The sequence below is a fragment of the Canis lupus genome, chromosome 7 (assembly GCF_003254725.2).
Source record: "Canis lupus dingo isolate Sandy chromosome 7, ASM325472v2, whole genome shotgun sequence".
In the NCBI taxonomy this organism is placed as follows: Eukaryota; Metazoa; Chordata; class Mammalia; order Carnivora; family Canidae; genus Canis; species Canis lupus.
The window spans coordinates 39,912,187-39,931,367 of NC_064249.1; the positions used below are offsets into that span (position 1 = coordinate 39,912,187).

At 44.5% G+C, this 19,181-nt stretch overlaps 1 long non-coding RNA gene across 2 annotated transcripts in view; it reads left to right on the plus strand.

Moving 5' to 3' along the window:
• The window catches only part of LOC112648846 (uncharacterized), a 45,439-nt gene extending 26,869 nt beyond the window's left edge, over positions 1-18,570 (plus strand). For both annotated transcript variants that reach the window (XR_007412006.1, XR_007412007.1), the window contains exon 5: positions 15,927-18,570. This is a non-coding gene — a long non-coding RNA (uncharacterized LOC112648846). The remainder of the gene's footprint in view (positions 1-15,926) is intronic.
• Positions 18,571-19,181: the final 611 nt, after the last annotated feature.

The window sequence follows — 19,181 nt, forward strand, 5'->3', positions numbered from 1 at the left end:
ATCCAGGAGGTGGGATGGACAGGCCTTGGTGATTGGCCCAGGTCTCCCCTTTCCCAAGGATCCTGTGTGTTCGAGGTGACCTTTGTTGCTTTGCTCCACTTCTGCTCCCTATCTACCTGGCTTTGCAGCGTCAGATGCATTCTGTTCCCTCTTCACACAGCATCAGCAGATTTTCTCAGCAAAGTTCCATGGCTCTCCCCCCCTCCTTTATTCGCCATGTTTCAAATCAGTTTTCATTTTTATTGCGGTCTTAGTGCACATAAAGGGTCGAATCATGCTGTGAGGCTTGTTAGAAAGTGTTTGGTTCTCCCTGCTTCTATTTCTACCTTCCTATCTTTAAACAATGTGCTCATGCTGACTTCTTGTTTGGATGACATGTGTCCTCTAGTAGCTTCCCAAGAAACTGTGTAGGAGGGAAGTTTTTGAGAGTATTCAGAAAATGTCTTTGTCTCACCTTTATGCATAACTAATACATGAGACAGAATTTTGGACTGATAATCATTTTCCCTCAGAATTTTGAAAGTCACACTCCATTTCCTTCTGTCTTCCAGTCATTCTTTTTTTTAATTAAAAAAAATTTTTTTAAAGATTTTATTTATTTATTCATGAGAGAGAGAGAGGCAGAGACACAGGCAGAGGGAGAAGCAGGCTCCATGCAGGGAGCCCGATGTGGGACTCGATCCCGGGTCTCCAGCCAGGATCAGGCCCTGGGCTGAAGGCAGCACTAAACCACTGAGCCACCTGGGCTGCCCTCTTTTTTTTTTTAAGGTTTTATTTATGTTTTCATGAGAGACACAGAGAGAGAGAGGCAGAGACATAGGCAGAGGGAGAAGCAGGCTCCTCGCAAGGAGCCTGGTGCAGAACTCAATCCCTGGACCTAGGATCATGCCCTGAGCCAAAGACTGATGCTCAACTGCTGAGCACCCAGGCGTCCCTCATTCTGACTCTTGATTCTTGATATGTGGCCTGCTTCCTGTCTGAAATCCTAGATGGCCATCCTGTTCATGTGTTTTTCTGTGGTTCATTTCCTCACATTGTGCTGGATGTTTGGTGGGCCTTTTCCACCTGAAAACTTACAGCTTTCAGTTTTGGAAAATTTTCTTAAATTATCTTTTTGATGATTTCTTTCCCTTGAATTTTTTTCTATCTTTGTAGAACTCTTGTTATCCCAATGCTAGATATTATTTTTATTTATTTTTAATTTTTTTTATTTATTTATGATAGTCACACACACACACACAGAGGCAGAGACACAGGCAGAGGGAGAAGCAGGCTCCATGCACCGGGAGCCCGACGTGGGATTCGATCCCGGGTCTCCAGGATCGTGCCCTGGGCCAAAGGCAGGCGCCAAACCGCTGAGCCACCCAGGGATTCCCTAGATATTATTTTTTAAATTTTTATTAAGTTTTTAATTTTAATCCCAGTGTCCCAGTGTAGTTTATAGTGTTACATTAGTCTCACAATAGAGCAGTTCAGTAGTTCTTTTTTTTTTTTTAAAGATTTTATTTATTTCTTCATGAGAGACTGAGAATGAGAGAGAGAGGCAGAGACACAGGCAGAGGGAGAAGCAGGCTCCATGCAGGGAGTCTGATGCGGGACTTGACCCCAGGACCCCAGGATCATGCCCCAGGCCAAAGGCAGGCGCTAAACCACTGAGCCACCCAGGGATCCCTAATAATTCTTTTTTTAAAAAAGATTTTATTCATTTATTTATTTAGAGGGCATGAGTGGAGGAAGGAGCGGTGGGAGAGAGAGAGAATCTCAAGCAGAGCCCCTGCCGAGCGGGGAGTACAATGAGGGGCTGGATCTCAAGACCCTGAGATCATGACCTGAGCTGAAACCAAGAATTAGACACTTAATTGACTGAGCACAGAGATGCCCCAGTGATTCAACAATTCTATACATTACTCAGTACTCATCATGATAAGTGTCCTCTTAATCCCTGTCTCCCATTTCACCCATCCCCCACTTCCTTCTGGTAACTATTGTTCTCTATAGTTAAGAGTCTGGTTTTTTTTTGTTTATCTTTGTTTGTTTTGTTTCTTAAATTCCAGAATGGAGTGAGATCATATGGTATTTGTATTTCTCTGAATGACTTATTTCACTTAGCATTATACCTTCAAGATCCATCCATGTTGTTGCAAATGGCAAGATCTCATTCTTTTTTATGGCTAAGTTGTATTCCATTCCATTGTATATATACACATTACATATTCTTTATTCATTCATCTATCCATGGACACTTGGGCTGCTTCCATATCTTGGCAGTTGTATATAATGCTGCTAAAAATTGGGGTGCATGCCTCTTTTGAATTAGTATTTTTGTATTCTTTGGATACACTACCTAGTAATGCAATTGCTGGATCATAGGGTAGTTCTATTTTTAACTTCTTTTTTTTTTAAAGATTTTATTTATTTATTCATGAGAGACAGACAGAGAGAGAGAGAGAGAGAGAGGCAGAGACACGGGCAGAGGAAGAAGCAGGCTTCATGCAGGGAGCCCGACATGGGACTCGTTCCTGGGTCTCCAGGATCACGCCCTGGGCTGAAGGCAGCACTAAACCGCTGAGCCACCTGGGCTACCCAGCTTCTTTTTTTTTCCCTAAGATTTTACTTATTTATGAGAGAGAGAGAGAGAGAGAGGCAAAGACACAGGCAGAGGGAGAAGCAGGCTCCACGCAGGGAGCCCGATGTGGGACTCGACCCTGGAACCCCAGGATCACACCCTGCGCCAAAGGCAGGCACTAAACCACTGAGCCACCCAGGGATCCCCCTAACTTCTTGAGGAACCTCCATACTGTTTCCCACAGTGGCTGTACCAGTTTGCATTCCCACCAACAGAGCAGGAGGGTTCCACTTTCTCCACATCCTCGCCAATACCTGTTGTTTGTTGTACTGTTAATTTAGCTCTTCTGACAGGTGTGAGGTGATGTATCTCACTGCAGTTTGATTTGCATTTTCCTGATGATCAGTGATGTGAGCATCTTTTCATATGTCTGTTGGCCATCTGGATGTCTTCTTTGGAGAAATGTCGGTTCATGCCTTCTCATTTTTTAGTTGGATTGTTTTGTTTTTGTTTGTTACTTTTTTCTTTTTTTTTAAAGTAATCTCTACACCCAACATGGGACTCAAACTCAGACCCAGAGATCAAGAATTGTATATTCTTCTGACTGAACTAGCCAGGGGCCCTTGTCTCTAAATATTCTTATTTTATGAATATGATGTCTTCTCATCTTTCTGAGGTTTTAGTTATAGTTTTATGTTTTCTCACTGTCTGTGCAGTCTCTGTGTCCTTTGAGTTGTTTTGTTTTGTTTTGTTCCTCCCCTCCCCCTCCGCCCGGGGATCTGTTGTGATCTGTTTCTCATGCTGGAGATTTTACTCAGCTGCCTGGTGAGCCTTAGATGTCTGCTTATATTTAAGACAGTCACCCGTGCAGGTTGTCTGGAGACTCTGAGTGTGTAAATAGGGGTTGTTTATGGGCTTCACCAAATGGTGGAGGTGGAGGCATATCACCAGGGAACCCTTAGTCTAGATTCTAGGTCTTTCCTCTTTGGTCTGGTTGGTTTCTGTACAGAAGGATTCAGTAATATTTTCCCAAGTAGGAAAGGGGTTGAGCTGAGAGTATTTCCTTTTATCTGCTGAGAACAGTATGCCAACCCTCCACAGATTCCTGTTGTCCAGACAGTATACCTCCTACTGATGGGGTGGGGTGGGGACTCAGAGGGCCTGCTAGGGATCCCTTTCTACCTCAGCCTTTCCTTATAGGCTCTTCCAACATCAGCGAGATGAAATCCAACAGGGACAAACTCTAACATCCTACGCTTGAAATGAAAATTTCAATTAACACAGAACGTAAGAAGTGTTGTTTAACGTCCACTCATGGGAAAAAGACTGAGAGTAATGTGATTTCAGGATATGATACACCGGTCCTTCAGATGCTAATCCACACATAGGCTGCATTAAGGGAAGTAGAACCTCTCTGTCTCCTTCACATCCATCTATGCCCTAGGGTCGCATTTGAATGGACCCTGAATCCTTGACTTGTCTATCCTCATTAATCATGAACCCTGGGCTTAGGCATTTCCATCTAGGACTGTCTACACTCTCGCTAGACTATAGAAATTGGCCTGGTCCAGTAGCCCAGTAATCAGAATTATGAATTGGGTGGAAGGTAGTTATCTATGCAGGTAAGAACATTGTTAAGGAGCATATGTTGCCAGAGGTCGAGACTGGTTCAGGAATCCAGGGAGGCAAGTCATCAGCGAAGGAGTGAGGAGGCAAGTCCCCAAGGCCAAGCAGAGAACTCAGGCCCAGAGCCAGCACTCAGAACACTATTACCTTCCTTGGGGACCAAATCAGAAATCCAAGAGTGCATGGGTATAAGCTTGAAAGTCACTTGTCACTGGAATTATATCTGGTCAGAGAGGGGATCAGACTCCAAGACAGGGGTGGATTCTGCTGACCTAATTAGGAGAGAGCTTCTAGAATGTCATACTTGCTCCTAACTGACCATCTAAGGGAAAAATTGTGTGGTGATACACAATACTTTGCTATTGTAGAACACTCTGGCCAAATACACTAATCCATTCGTTCCTTTAAATTTCAACTGGGGAGAACAATTTCATTCTTGGGGGATAGATGAGGGGCACTTATGATTACGAATTCTCATGCTATACTTTTAGGAACTGACGGGGCAAAATTCGAAAAAATTCAAAATTCAGCTTCTCATGTCTGACCATCAGAAATGAGGCACCACCGCTCCTAGCGAAGTCATGTGGTAGCTTCTTGCTCTTTCTCTGTAGGTAAGAGCAGATGAGCACCAAACCTTGTGGCTGGGCGAGGGTCAGGAGGCTGCCGGGTAGAGTAATATTGGTGAGTAACATCTTCAGTTGAGTAACTAGAGTTGACTACCTGTCAGCAATGGTGTGGGCGGGACAGGTGATCCACTGTCAGGCCACAGAGTCATGTGGTTAGAACCGCCTCTGCACTTACAGTAAATCGCACGAGGATGAAAGGAGACCAGAAAGGAAGCGCTGACCTTGCTCTGTATAAACTTTTTCATCCCCTTTCACTCAGACATGTTTTATTTTTAGGAAGATTGTTCCTCTTGATCTGACCAGATAGGAATCCTTTTCTTGCATCTTTTGGCAAGACTTGTACATAATAACCTCTCCTCGGAGCCTCCCTGATTGGAAATGGGGGTAGCAGGGAGGCAGAAGAGAATTAAAAATAACAACACAATTGGAAAAACTACCAGAGGTCATTTAACTTAACTGTCCTGAGGAACAGTTTCACTTGGAGCCTATTTCAGGAAACTGATTTTCTTTTCTTGAAGACACTCAGGGAAGAATATCTCATAAGCGCATCAGACAAGTGCCTCAGGATTGGGTTTCAGCTGAATCCATCGGGGGAGGGGGGTGGCAAGGGTCCTGCTTCTGGAGAGGATAAAGCCCAGGGCTAATCTGCGGAGCACTTTTGGTCTGAAATGATCATAAGGACATGAATTCCTACTGGGAGGGGGGCAGGTTGTCCCCTCAAGCTTCAGTCAAATTCTCACATAGAGCTCATCTTTTTTTTTTTTTTTTAAGATTTTATTCATTTATTCATGAGAGAGAGACACACAGAGAGAGAGGTAGAGACACAGGCAGAGGGAGAAGCAGGCTCCATGCAGGGAGCCCAACGAGGGACTCAATCCTGGGTCTCCAGGATCACGCCCTGCCTGGACTGAAGGTGGTGCTAAACCGCTGAGCCACCGGGGCTGCCCTGGAGCTCATCTTAATATATGTGCAGGATGCTTTTGTTTGTTTAGCAGTTTTTATTTTTATTTTTTTATTTTTAAAATATTTTTAAAAATTTATTTATGACAGTCACAGAGAGAGAGAGAGAGGCAGAGACATAGGCAGAGGGAGAAGCAGGCTCCATGCACCGAGCCCAACGTGGGATTCGATCCCGGGTCTCCAGGATGGCGCCCTGGGCCAAAGGCAGGCGCCAAACCGCTGCGCCACCCAGGGATCCCAGCAGTTTTTATTTAAATTCAATTTGCCAACATATAGTATAACACCCGGTGCTCATCACATCACATGCCCTTACCTCAGTTATCCCATCCCTTACCCCCACCCCTTCAGCGACCTTCCATTTATTTCCTATGATTAAGAGTCTCTCATGATTTGTCTTCCTCTCTAATTTTTCCTCATTCAGTTTCCCCTCCCTTCCTCTTTGATCCTCTGTGCTATTTCTTATATTCTGCATATGAGTGAAACCATATGATAATTGTCTTTCTCTGACTGACTTACTTCACTCAGCATAATACCCTCCAGTACCATCCACATCAGTGTAAATGGTAGGTATTCACCCTTTCTGATGGCTGAGTAATAGTCCGCTGTATATATACCACATCTTTATCCATTCATCTGTCAAAGGACATTATGGCTCCTTCCACAGATTGGCTATTGTGGATATTGCTGCTATGAATATTGGGGTGCAGGTGCCCCGTCGTTTCACTACATCTATACCCTTGGGGTAAATACCCAGCAGTGCAATTGCTGGGTTATAGGGTAGCTCTATTTTTTTTTTAATTATTTATTTATTTATTTATGATAGTCACACACACACAGAGAGAGAGAGAGAGAGAGATAGAGAGAGAGGCAGAGACACAGGCAGAGGGAGAAGCAGGCTCCATGCACCGGGAGCCCGATGTGGGATTCGATCCCGGGCCTCCAGGATCGCGCCCTGGGCCAAAGGCAGGCGCCAAACCGCTGCGCCACCCAGGGATCCCGGGTAGCTCTATTTTTAACTTCTTGAGGAACCTCCACACTGTTTTCCAGATTGGCTGCACAAGCTCACATTCCCACCAATAGTGCAAGAGGTTTCCCCTTTCTATACATCCTCACCAACATTTGTTTTTTCTGTCTTGTTAATTTTAGTCATTCTCACTGGTGTGAGGTGGTATCTCATTGTGTTTTTGGTTTGTAGTTCCCTGATGCCAAGTGATGTGGAGCATTTTTTTTCATGTATTTGTTGGCCACATACAGGTCTTCTTGGGAGAAATGTCTGTTCCTGTCTTCTGCCCATTTCATGACTGGATTGTTTGTTTCTTGGGTGTTCAGGTTGATAAGTACTTTATAGATCTTGGCTACTAGCTCTTTATCTGATATGTCATTTGCAAATATCTTCTCCCATCCTGTAGGTTGTCTTTTAGTTTTGTTGGCTGTTTCCTTTCCTGTGCAAAAGCTTTTTATCTTTTTTAAAAATATTTTTCTTTATTTATTCATGAGAAATACAGATAGAGAGGCAGAAACATAGGCTGAGGGAGAAGCAGGCTCCATGCAGGGAGCCCAATGTGGGACTCGATCCTGTGACTCCAGGATCACACCCTGAACCGACAGCAGACACTTAACCACTGAGGCACCCAGGCATCCCAGAAGCTTTTTATCTTGATGAAGTCCCAATAGTACATTTTTGCTTTTGTTTCCTTCTTTAGAGATGTGTCTTGTAAGAATTTACTGGGGCCAAGGTCAAAAAGGTTGCTGCCTATGATCTCTTCTAGGATTTTGATGGATTCCTGTTTCACATTTAGGTCTTTCATCCATTTTGAGTTTATCTTTGTGTATGGTGTAAGAGAAAGGTCCAGTTTCTTTTTTTTTTTTTTTAAGATTTATTTATTTATTTATTTATTTATTTATTTATTTATTTATTTATTTATTATAGACAGAGAGAGAGAGAGAGAGGGAGAGGCAGAGACACAGGAGGAGGGAGAAGCAGGCTCCATGCCAGGAGCCTGACGTGGGACTTGATCCTGGGACTCCAGGATCGCGCCCTGGGCCAAAGGCAGGCGCTAAACCGTTGAGCCACCCAGGGATCCCCAAAAGGTCCAGTTTCATTCTTCTGCATGTGGCTGTCCAATTTTCCCAACCATTTATTGAAGAGACTGTCTTTTTTTCAAGTGAATGATTTTTCATGTTTTGTCAAAGATTAGTTGACCATAGAGTTAAGGGTCCATTTCTGGGTTATCTATTCTGTTCCATTGATCTACATGTCTATTTTTGTGCCAATCACATACAGTCTTGATGATTACAGGTTTGTAATAGAGCTTGAAGTCTGGAAATGTGATGCCCCCATCTTTGGTTTTCTTTTTCAATATTCATTTGGCTATTCAGGGTCTTTTCTGGTTCCATGCAAATCTTAGGATTATTTGTCACAACTCTGTGAAAAAAGTCTATGGTATTTTGATAGAGATTGCACTGAATGTGTAAATTGCTCTGGGTAGCATGGACATTTTCACAATATTTATTTTTCCAATCTATGAGCATGGAATGTTTTCCTGTCTCTTTGTACCTTCCTCAATTTCATAAGTGTTCTGAAGTTTTTGAAGTACAAATCCTTTACCTCTTTGGTTAGGTTTATTCCTATGGTTTTGGGTACAATTGTAAATAGAATTGGTTCCTTAACTTCTCTTTATTCAGTCTCTTTGTCGGTGTATAGAAATGCAGCTTATTTCTGTGCATTGATATTGTAACCTGCCCCATTGCTGAATTGCTATATGAGTTCTAGCAATCTTGGGGTGGAGTCTTTTGGGTTTTCTATATACAGGATCATGTCATCTGCAAAGAGTGAAAGTTTGGCTTCTTTGTCAATTTGAATGCCTTTTATTTCTTTTTGTTGCCTGATTGCTGAGGCTAGGACTTCTAGTACTATGTTGAATAACCATGGTGAGAGTGGACATCCCTGTCATGTTCCTGATCTTAGGGAAAGGCTCTCAGTTTTTCCCCATTGAGAGTGATATTTGCTGTGGGCTTTTCGCAGATGGCTTTTATGATGTTGAGGTATATTCCCTCTATCCCTACACTTTGAAGAGTTTTAATCAAGAAAAGATGGTGTATTTTGTCAAATGCTTTCTCTGCATCTATTGAGAGGATCATATGGTTCTTGTCTTTTCTTTTATTAATGTGATCAGGTTGATTGTTTTATGAATGTTGAACCATCCTTGCAGCCTAGGAATAAATCCTACTTGGTTGTGGTGAAAAATCCTCTTAATATACAATTGGATCCTATTGGCTAGTATCTTGGTAAGTATTTTGACATTCATGTTAATCAAGGATATTGGTCTGCAATTCTACTTTTTGGTGGAGTCTTTGTCTGGTTTTGGGATCAAGGTAGTTCTGGCCTCGTAAAACGAGTTTGGAAGTTTTCTTTCCATTTCTATCTTTTGAAACAGCTTCAGTAGAATAGGTATTATTTCTTTTATAAATGTTTGGTAAAATTCCCTTGGGAAGACATCTGGCCCCGAACTCTAGTTTCTTGGGAGATTTTTGATGACTGCTTCAATTTTTCTTGCTGATTATTGGCCTGTTCAGGTTTTTTATTTTTTCCTTCTTCAGTTTTGGTAGTTTTTTAAGTTTTCAGGAATGCATCCATTTCTTCTAGATTGCCTAATTTGTTGGCATATAGTTGCTCATAATATGTTGTTAAAATTTTATGTATTTCTTTGGTGTTGTTTGTGATCTCTCCTCTTTCGTTCATGATTTTACTAATTTGAGTTTTTTCTTTTATCTTTTTATTAAGTCTGGCCAGGAGTTTATCTATCTTATTAATTCTTCCAAAGAACCAGCTCCTAATGTCATTGATCTGTTCTACTGTTCTTCTGGTCTCAATTTCATTGAGTTCTCCTCTAATTTTTATTATTTCTCTTCTCCTGCTGCGTTTAGATTTATTTTCTGTTCTTCTGCAGCTCCTTTAGATGTAAGGTTAGCTTGTGTATTTGAGATTTTTCTAATTTTTTGAGAAAGAATTGTATTGAAATGTACTTCCCTCTTAGGACTACCTTTGCTATATCCCAAAGGTTTTGAACAGTTGTGCTTTCATTTTTGTTAGTTTGCATGACTCTTTTAAATTATTCTCTAATTTCCTGATTGACCCATTCATTTTTTTTAGTAGGATGCCTTTTAACTTCCAAGTGACTTGATTTCCTTCCAAATTTCCTCTTGTAATTGAGTTCTAGTTTCAAAGCATTGTTGTCTGAAAATACGCAGGGAATAATCCCGATCTTTTGGTATCAGTTGAGACCTGATTTGTGATCCACTATGTGATCTATTCTGGAGAAAGTTCCACATGCACTAGAGAAGAATGTGTATCTGTTGCTTTAGGATAGAATATTCTGAATATGTCTGTGAAGTCCATCTGTGTGAAGTCCAGTGTGTCATTCAAAGCCCTTGTTTCTTTGCTGATCTTCTACTTAGATGATCTGTCCATTGCAGTGAGTGGGGTATTGAAGTCCCCTACTATTTTTTTTAAAGATTTTATTTATTTATTCATGAGACACACACACACACACAGAGGCAGAGACACAGGCAGAGGGAGAAGCAGGCTCCATGAGGGAGCCCAATATGGGACTCGATCCTGGGTCTCCAGGATCACGGCCTGGGCTGAAGGCGGCTCTAAACCTCTGAGCCACCTAGGCTGCCCTGAAGTCCTCTACTATTAATGTATTGTTATCTATATGGTTTTTTTTTTAAAAGGTTTTATTTATTTATTCATGAGAGACACAGAGAAAGACAGAAACACAGGCAGAGGGAGAAGAAGCAGGCTCCATGCGGGAGCCTGAGGCAGAACTCGGTCCCAGACCTCCAGGACCACATCCTGAGCTGAAGCAGACGGTCAACTGCTGAGCCACCCAGCTGTCCCTATATGTTTCTTTACTTTGGTTATTAATTGGTTGATATAATTGACTGCTCCCAAATTAGGGGGATAAATACTTATAATTGTTAGATCTTCTTGTTGGATAGACCCTTCGAGTATGATACAGTATGCAGGATGCTTTTGAAACAAGCATGAGGGCACTGTACTACTGCAGATGGCAGGTGCAGATGAGGGGACTGAGGCACACAGTACACTCTCAGACAATCTTCTTTTACAACAAAGATAGGGCTTCTTTCAGGGTTATGAGTTGTCTAGACAATGGTTTCCACAAATGGAAGATAAGCCTAGGGCATCCCTCAGCCCACCATCACTCTGCATGGTGGGAAAGGAAGAAGTGAGACTGGTGGGGACTAGGGAGGCTTGGCTGCTGCCTGGAAAACATGGATATTGCTAGGAGTTTTTTTTGTCAGAAAGGTTCGTAACTTACTTTGAACAAATTAAATAAAAAGAGAGAGAGAAAGAGAAAGAAAAGAATGAAAAAGAAAGAAAGTTACCCATGAAAAATGATCAAATAAGGGTGTCTGAGTGGCTCAGTTGGTTAAGCATCTGCCTTCGGCTCAGGTCATGATCTCAGGGTCCTGGGATTGAGCCCCACTTTGGGCTCCCTGCTCAGTGGAGAGTCTGCTTCTCTCTCTTTCTCCCTCTGCTCCTCCCCCTGCTCATACTCTCTGTCTCTCTCAAACAAATAAAATCTTATAAAAAATGATCAAATACCAGTGAAATTTCACATGCACACTGCCCGTGTTTGGGGTGGGTTAGAGGGTGCTTTGGCCATAACTTCCTGCTCCTGTTCCTTTGTTTTCTACTTCTTTTCAACACCCTCCTAAAAAGATGGTGGGTGGGCTCTCTGGGGAGCGAGAATGTACCCACTATTTGTTTTTGCCTGTCTGCTTCTCACAGAAGACACTCAGACTCCCTTTCAGACTTCTGAAGTAATTGCCACATGTTACCTTTTTATACATTGACCAATGGGCATTTGCTTCACTGGTGTAATTTTGTACCTTATAAGTCAAACCTTAAAAAGTAGATTTCCTGACATGTCTCTCCCTTTGTGTTGTAGTCTGTATTCTGCATAGCACATCTCTGGAGGTTAAAAAATATCATGATCTAGGGCAGCCCGGGGGGCTCAGTGGTTTAGCACTGCCTTTGGCCTGGGGCCTGATCCTGGAGACCTGGGATTGAGTCCCACGTCGAACTCCCTGCATGGAGCCTGCTTCTCTCTCTGCTGTTGTTTCTGCCTCTCTTTCTCTCTGTCTCATGAATAAGTAAATAAAATCTTAAAAAAAAATCATGATCTAAAGTTTCATCCTAAAAGTAAGAATAACAATAATGACTGCCGTAGACTTTCTGGTCACTATTCAAAGACTCATCCAGCACACTTCTGCAAACAAAGCCAAGGGAGCCTCTCTTGAGCCTCTCAATCTCAGGAGATTGACCATCAGAGGCTCTGTGCTAGGATGGGCTGTCTGCCTTTGCTGAGTGTCATTCAGACCCCAGGCCAAACCTCATGTTGGGTCTCATTTGTCCCCTTGCCTTGGTTCCTTGGCTTCTGCACAAACACGGTTGGGTTTGAAAGCCTTCAGGATTCTCTCCCCTTAGGACAAGCCCAGAGGATTTCCTATAATACTTCTTGCAAAAACTAAATTAGACTAAAAAGCAAAGTTGCTTTTTTCAAAAATGAAAGACTGAAATCCAAATGGCTTACAGCAGGGAAACATATATGAGCTGTGGAGAAAGTTATGTAACAGCCAGTGAATGATAGTGGACGGGAGTCCATAGATTTGCTGTGAAAGTCAACAAGTTTGTGTCTTGAATCATATTTAACACACTGGGTTAGATGGTTTGGAACAGGAAGACCTCCAGTTCCACACAACAGGAGCTGGCAAACAGCTTTCCCTGCTTTCTGCTTTGGGCTGTGACTGCCAGGTATGCCCAAGAGGGAACCCAGAGTGGCCCGTCTCCGCCGTCGTCACACTGACTGGCACCTCCAGCTTGTCATGCAGCTGTTGTTTCTCTTCTTATAGTGGGAAGAATTCCCACCCATCTCTTAGCCAGTCTGCTCCTTACCCACCTTCATCTTCAGAGTTGGCTGGCGTCTCCTGCGGCATAACGTGTAGCAAGTACGTCATGAATATTTGTTGGAGTGTGAACAAAGGGAAGTAAGTTGCAGGGACAGCTTGTTATCTGTGAGCTGGTGACAGCCCTGACACAGAAGATGAAGGTAGGCACTGTCTCGAGTCCCGAGGGGACACTGGGCGGCTCACAGGCCTGTCCCCAATTCTGCACAGTCTGTTGGTTTTGTTCTGTTTGGATAATTAGATAGCGTCCATGAAACCCTTGCATATCTAAAATTAGAAGGGCAGGAGTTTGGCCCTTCGAAAACATATCTCAAAGCTCAACCATTGATAGTATTCAATAAAAATGTTTTATTAGGGACCATTTCTCTTAAAATGCAAAATAAAATGGCTGCCAAAAAATACCAAGAATGGCAGTGTGGACGAACTTCTGCCGTATGGGTCTGGTAATTGTCTTACAAGTAATTCAGGCATCTGGTAAAGGCCTCGTTTGTACTTGCAGACTTGGGAGGCCTCTGTAGGGGAGGCCGTTGGACGGTGTAAGGGTGTTTTCTTGAAGATGAGAGCACCCCTTCACCAAACACTGGAGTAGAAGGAAACCATTGCCGTCTCTTGAGAATCAGAATTGCTCAGAGGGCTCATTGTAGCAGCCTGAGTGTCTCTGCCTCTTGGAAGACCCTTAGGGGAGGAGTATGTAATGCATAGTAGGTCCCCTCTTCTAAATGGAGGCAGGAAATGGTAGAAATAATTACATTTGGGGCCCTAACACCTTTGAAGTTGGACCTCCCAGTAGGTGTTTCTGCTAAGGCCCACACACTTCTGTCCAAACAGGTTTTAAATGTTTAGAGGGAAGAAGGTACCAACTCCATTAGAAGGAAGTTTCTGGAAGGGACAAACGACTGATAGACCCCTCCTTCCCTGGTAAATCCCTCCCCTGGTTCTCCTCATGCAGGCCTGCCTTCCCCGGCCATGACCTGGGTGGGTCACTGTTCTATATGGGCGACACCTGGACCCTTCCAGCCTATCAACACATTCATATTCTCTCCCACAATGCATTTCTCCTCACACCATCACTCAGAAGACTCGTCCACTCGTGTTTGACACACACTAGGGCACGTTATATTTTTAGAATATTGAATGGATACAAGTTTTGTAAATATTTGTTTTGTAAGGAAAAATACTTTTTCCTCGAAAAGTAGGTGTTGGTAAGGAAAGGAGGGGAGTTACGAGCTGTGGCCCCCTCCAATTTTTGACACTCCTCATGGAGAGGTGAGGTTGGCATCCCCTCTCCTTGAGTTTGGGCTTTGTTACTTCTTGACCAATAAAATGGAGTGGATGTGGAAGGTGCAGCCCCTGCACCCAGGCCTTCACCTGGCCGCTTCCATGTCCTGTGTGTTGGTCACTCACTCTCGGAGCCGGACCACGTGGTGAGAAAGCGTGGGCCACACGGAGGCAGTGCTTCACCCTCCCAGCGGTGGTCCCACCCACGGCAGCTCAGCTGCCAGACTCGTGAGGAGGGCTGACTACAGGTGATCCTGGCCCCACTCAGAGGATCTTTCCAGTGGATACCCAGTCATGACGGACAGACAGACAGACCCTCCTCTGTGCCCTGCCAGAGTTTCTGTCCCATGGACTTTGTCAGTATAATGAAATGGTCCTTTTGCCACGCATTGCTTGTGAAGCCCTAAACGACTGGAATCACATGTCTAATGCTGGCAAATGTCACTTCCTCCACTGGCCTGTGGCCTCCCGAACACTTCACATCTTTGGTCCTATCTTGTCTCACTGACCCAAGTGACTGCAGGGGTGTGTGGGTCAGAGTGTAGGCAGGGCCTGGACCAGAACTTTCTGTGGAGATGGGAACGCCTCAACCTCTCCTGTCCAATAGCAGTGTCCGGCATGTGAGATGTGGCTGCTGCAATTGAGAAGCTGAATTTCAAGTTAATTTTAATTTAAAATGTAAAAGCCACACAGAGCTAGTGGTCACCCTATACAGCAGCAGTACGGGTCTAGATGTCAAGTGGTAAGTCCTTACAGCAAGGATCATACCTGCCTAATTAATGCTGCTTTATAGTATTAACAATTTTTATTTATTTATTCATGAGACACAGAGAGAGAGGCAGAGACGTAGGCAGAGTGAGAAGCAGTCTCCCCGTGAGCAGTCTGATTCGAGACTTGATCCCAGGACCCTGGGATCACGATCTGAGCCAAGGGCAGATGCTTACCTGACTGAGCACCCAGGGGCCCCACATTTTTCATTCTTTATATAAAGTAGGCTCCACACCCAACGCTGGTCTTGAACTCATGGCCCTGAGATCAAGTGTTGCAGGTGCTGCCTACTGAAGCAGCCAGGTGCTTCCAGCTTTACCATTTTTTTTTTTTATATCAAGCTTGCATTGCCCCTAGACTTAAAAACCAGCACTAATGGGCAGCCTGGGTGGCTCGGCGGTTTAGCCACTGCCCCATGTGTTAGTCTCCATCCCTGAGGCACACACTCTCACTGCTGATGCTCATCTCTGTATAAAGCGAGCTGCTAAACTGTTAGGTTCTGGTTTATTGATCTTGGACCTTCTCTGAGGATTTCCTGCGACGATAAATGGTTAGCAAGAATCAGGAGCAGAAATGGGAAGATAGTATCCAATCTTTTCAGCTTCACCAAGCATGACCCCATCACCCACTGTGTTCGATTGTCATCACCACACATTTGGTGGCTTAAAACAACCCACATTCACGATCTGTTCTGTGGGTTGGCAGTCTAACAGGAGGCCAAGTGGGCTGTGGTCAGGATATCCACAGGGCCATGTCCTTTCTGGGGGTCTGGGGAGAGAGGAGCCTTGGCCAGCTTCCCAGCCACCAGAATTGCCCAGCCTGTGGCCCTTCCTCCATCCTCAGAGCCCAGCATGGGGCATCCCTCCAACTGCTCTGTGGGCACATCCCCTCTGGACTTTAAACCCGGTGGAGAAAGGCTCTTTAATTGTGAAGGCCTTTGATTAGATTGGCCCACCCACATAATCAGGGTGTCTCTCTGCCTCAGGATCTTTATCTCAACCACATACTGCAAAGTCACTTTAGCTGCATTGGGCTTCTGTTTCTTCACAGGTCCTGGGGAATAGGACGTGGGCATCTCTGAGGCTGTTTCACTTCTCTTTTTGCAGGGTCGACATGATGAGTAGCTTTCTAAGACGCTGTGCTGGTGGGTTTATGAAGTCACCACACCATTCCCTTAAGTCTGGGGCACAGGGCTGGGTGTGGATGTGGCTGCATGGCACCCAGTTGGGCGTCTGCAGGTCCCGCGTGGAGGTTGGTGTCTATGGTGCCAGATGAGCAGTAAACCTCCTGCCTTGGTGGTTCCTCACTGACGTCACACACTGATGGCTTGTTCATCGTGTGAGCCGAGGATCTCTTCCTGAGCGTGGAGAGCCCAGATGGAAGGCATCCCCTGGATTTAGGGACTATTCCTGACCGTGTGGAGATGAACATTCCAGGCCTGCTCTGAGGTGCCCTTGCTTCTGCGCTGCAGGAGTCTGTGAGCTGGTTCTTCTGACTTGTCCCATGTGGGCTCTGATGTGCTCACGTCTGCCCGGCATCCTCACCGTCCACACCCGGGTATCTGCCTTCTCGTACCCAGTTCTGTCCGACCTCTGGAGATCCGAGTCTGCCCTGGAGTTGTTCTCTAGTGATTGGTGCCCCCAAACCAGCTGCTGCTACCTGAATATCGCAGGTTGGGCTGCACTTGCCTTGCGGGCCCCCTGTGACGTCGTGTTAGTTCCTGGATACTAACCATGAGTGTGTACGCCCAGGTTGTCGCTCTGCCTCTTTCTGGAGTCTGTCTTCTCTGAGACCAGATGCTGCCCTGCTACCTGCTGTTGACAATCCACCAAGCCCGTCCTATTTTAGCTGATGGTCCAGGCTAGGTCCTGGGCCTCCCAAACTACTCATCCTGCAGCTGCACAAAGCCTGGGCCTCAAGGTCAGGCCTCAAGGTTGGGCCTCACAGTGATAGAAATGAAGGTTTATAATCAAAACAGGTGCAGCCCTGAGTGCGAACAGAGTGTGACTCAAGGGTATGGAAGCAAAGTCAAAATTTTCTATATTGGTGAATCATTTGTGGGTTCTCCATAAGGACAGAACAAATAGAACAGTGTCAAAATAAGTGTGAACCTTCTAGAAGGCTGATTTCATGTGCCTCCAACAGTTTTATTATTTTGAGGTCAATGTAAGTTTCTTTCCCTCTCGGTGTTGGAGGCCCCTGGTCTCCCCTCCCTCCCACCCCATAACCATTCCCTGCACTTTGCTTACAGCTTCTGCACCTAGAGTGGATTTTGTTGTTCTTGTTTTGTTGTTTGTTTTGTTTTTTATATTTTATTTTTAAAGATTTTATTTATTTATCTTTGAGAGAGTGAGAGCGAGCATGAGCAGGGGCAGAGGCAGAGGGAGAGGGAGAAGCAGACTCCCCACTGAGTAGAGAGCCTGACCCGGGGCTCCATCCCAGGACTCCGGGATTATGACCTGAGCTCAAGGCAGATGCTTCACCAACTGAGCCACCCAAGCACCCTTGTTTTGTTTTTCTTTGTTTTGTTTCTGGAGCAGGTTTTGAACGGCATTACTCAGAAAGTGTCACAGCATCCATGTGTCTGACATGGAAACCTATTTTCAGCCTGGACTCCCATCCACACCTTCATTTTTCTGCCAAAGGAAGTGGAGTGTCAAGCTCCTGCCATGGCACCAGTGAGGGCCAAGCACGGAATCACAGGGCTGAACACACTTGTCGTTACCACAGAATTCTCCAGAGACAGTCAGGTCAGGGGAGACAGAAGCTGTAACTGGCTGGCAGCATTTTGTATGGTGGGTGCGAAGGGAGGGCCCATTCCATTCTGGAGCTCAGCTGGAATTGGAGTTGGCGTTGGACAAAACAGTGAAAAAGAGTGTTCCCCCTGCTTTGGAAGATTCTCTCTCCCTCTCCCTCCAGTCCTCCCCCCCCCCAAATAAATCAATCCTTATAATAATAGATAAAAGTTCATTTATTTATTTATTTTTAGTAATCTCTACCCAGATGTGGGGCTTGAGCTCACCATACCAGCAATCAACAGTCCACGGACAGAGCCAATCAGGTGCCCACACGGCCTTGATGTTAGCTCCTGGCCCTTCCATGGAGTAGTTTTGTATCCTCATGAGTATTTCCCCCTTACCTCAGTCTCTTTATTTGTAAAAACATAGGAGTCATAACTGCATGTCTCATAGGATTGTCACAAGAATCGTGTTGTGATGTTATTAAAAGCTTAATTCAAGGGATGCCTGGGTGGCTCAGTGGTTGAGCATCTGTCTTTGGCTAAGGTGGTGATCCCAAGGTCCTGGGATTGAGTCCCACATCAGGCTCCCCATGGGGAGCCTGCTTCTCCCTCTGCTTGTGTCTCTGCCTCTCCTTTCTGTGTCTCATGAATAAATAAATAAAATCTTAAAAACAAAGTAAAAAGCTTAGCTCAATGCTTCACACATGAGCACCTTCTTCTCATCTGTGTTGTTTGTGAACGCAGGCCAGCAAGCCTCTCTTGGCCCACGGGCCCCATGCTTCGGGGTCACCTGCGAGACCCGGAGGCACATCGATGCCTTGCCAGGTCCACGTGGACAAATAATCGAATCCTGATTGTGAGGATGACCACTCAATGTAAAACTGCAACTCATGTCAGACCTGCAGGCGGACTGCCTCCATTCTCACTCAAGTGAAAAACCCATCAAAACACAGAAGCGGAGGACCTGATTCTTGAATGTTCTATTTTTGAATTTTTTCCCTTCTTTCTTTTTTTAGGAATAATTTCAAACCTACAGAAGAGTCACAGGAATAGTGCACAGAGGAGGTGCCCGACCAGGTCAGTCAGTGGAATGCGTGGCTCTTGGTCTCAGGATCGTGTGTTCAAGCCCCACGCTGGGTGTAGAGATTACTCAACAAAATAAAAGCTTAAAAAAAAAAAAGGAATAGTGCACAGAACCTGCATATTTCTTGGCCCTACTTTTCAACATTTTGCACATTTGCTTTATTACTCATTACCTTTCCCTCTCTATATTCACATTTCCCCCCTAAACTATTTGTGCTCCCTTACTTCAAAATACTGTACCAATGATCTCCTAAGAACAAAGATGTTCTCTTATAATAATAGGTCATTTACAAAATCCAGGAAATTTAATCGTGACACAGTATTCTTATCTCATATATAGTCACTTATTCAAAATCTGTCACTTCCCTGGACCCTGTCCTTGCAATGGCTCTTCAGGGACCTTGAATCTGGAACAATTTCCTTGCCTTTGCTGACCTCTCATGACCTTTTTTTTTTTTTTTTTTTTTTTTTTTTAAGAGCATAGGTCAGGGGTGCCTAAGGAGCTCAGTGGATTCAGCATCTGCCTTCGGCTCAGGTC